This window comes from Vicia villosa, linkage group LG4, assembly GCF_029867415.1.
Source record: "Vicia villosa cultivar HV-30 ecotype Madison, WI linkage group LG4, Vvil1.0, whole genome shotgun sequence".
Taxonomy (NCBI): Eukaryota; Viridiplantae; Streptophyta; class Magnoliopsida; order Fabales; family Fabaceae; genus Vicia; species Vicia villosa.
Window position 1 is genome coordinate 56,988,627 of NC_081183.1, and position 2,228 is coordinate 56,990,854.

The window sequence follows — 2,228 nt, forward strand, 5'->3', positions numbered from 1 at the left end:
TCGCTTTTATTTTGAAAAAGAAAAGTGAAGTAAATTCATTTAAAACTTATTTTCTTTTTTCAAAAGTGAATAACACAATTAAAGCGTCATTTTGCAAGCTAGAAGAAATCAAGAATTGCAAACAAATGGGCACAAGGCTCAAATTTATTTAATAGGATGGTAATCAGCTAAAGGCGTGATTCCATGGAGTATTTACAAAAGTTAGAAATGGTAATTACGCTCATTTTTGCCTAAGTCGCCCTTTGCGGGTTTTCAACTTACCGAGCTGTTCTTTTGTATTTTTTAGACAAAGTATTTCTTGACTGCATCAGCATTCACAGGATGCGGGAGTTCATCACCATCCATGGTTGCAAGAGTCATGGCGCCGCCAGAAAATGTTCTTTTGACAACATACGGGCCTTCGTAATTAGGAGACCATTTGCCCCTAGAATCTGGTTGAAAAGACAAGATCTTTTTAAGCACGAGGTCGCCTTCTCGAAATTCACGAGGTCGAACCTATTTGTTGAAGGCTTGTTTCATCCTTGCTTGGTATAACTGTCCATGGCATAGAGCAGTCATACGTTTTTCTTCGATTAAGTTCAACTGATCGTATCTGCTTTGGCACCATTCAGCCTCTGATAACTTAGTCTCCATGAGGACTCTTATTGATGGGATTTCAACTTCTACGGGGAGCACAACTTCCATGCCGTATACTAGAGAAAAAGGGGTTGCCCCTGTTTAAGTACGCACTGAAGTACGGTACCCATGTAAAGCAAATGGCAGCATTTCATGCCAGTCTTTGTAAGTGACGACCATTTTCTGGACAATCTCCTTAATGTTCTTGTTAGCGGCTTCAACGGCGCCGTTCATCTTTGGTCTGTAAGGAGAAGAGTTATGATGCTCAATCTTGAATTCCTCACACAATTCTTTCATCATTTTGTTGTTCAAGTTTGAACCATTGTCAGTAATGATCTTGCTGGGAACACCATATCGGCAAATGATGTTGTTCTTGATAAACCTCACAACCACTTGTCTTGTAACATTGGCATAAGATGCTGCTTCGACCCATTTGGTGAAGTAATCAATTGCTACCAAGATGAAACGATGACCGTTTGAAGCTTTCGGTTCGATCATTCCAATCATATCGATACCCCACATGGAAAAAGGCCACGGAGATGAGAGAACGTTGAGTAGAGTCGGTGGCACATGGATCTTATCTGCGTAGATCTGGCACTTGTGACATCTCTTCACGTGTTTATAACAATCTGATTCCATTGTCAACCAATAGTATCCTGCCCTTAAGATTTTCTTGGACATTGCATGCCCATTTGAATGAGTTCCAAAGGACCCTTCATGCACTTCATGCATTAACATGTCTGCTTCGTGTCTATCCACGCATCTGAGCAAAACCATGTCGAAGTTTCTTTTGTATAGCACATCTCCGTTCAGGAAGAAACTGCCAGAAAGTCTCCTTAGAGTTTTCTTATCTTTGTTTGATGCCCCAAGTGGGTACTCTTGAGTTTGAAGGAAGCGTTTGATATCGTGGAACCACGGTTTATCATCGATGACTACTTCAGTTGCAAACACATAGGCGGGCCTTTCAAGGCGTGTAATTCTGACTGTAGGCATATCGTTCCAATGATTGACTTTGAACATGGAAGATAAAGTGGCCAAGGCGTCTGCCATTCGATTCTGATCTTGAGGTATATGATGCAATTCAACCTTGTTGAAGAAAGTCAACAGACGTCTTGCATAATCTCTGTAAGGAATCAAGCCAGGGTGGTAAGTTTCCCACTTGTCTTTGATTTGGTTGATCACGAGGGCTGAATCTCCATATATGTCGAGGATCTTGATCCTTAAGTCAATGGCTTCTTCGAGACCCATGATACAAGCTTCATATTCTGCGATGTTGTTGGTGCAATCAAATAGTAATCTGGCGGAGAATGGGATGTGAGTACCCTTGGGAGTGATGATGATTGCCCCAATTCCATTTCCAAAAGCGTTTACTGCTCCATCGAAAATTAGGCCCCATCTTGATCCAGGTTCAGGACCTTCTTCAGGTAACGGTTCGTCACAATCTTTCATCTTCAAGTACAAGACATCTTCGTCAGGAAAGTCAAGCTTGAGAGATTGATATTCATTAATTGGTTGATGCGCCAAGTGATCGGCGAGAATGCTTCCTTTGACCGCTTTTTGAGCACGGTACTCAATGTCATACTCAGATAACAACATTTGCCATCGGGCAATCC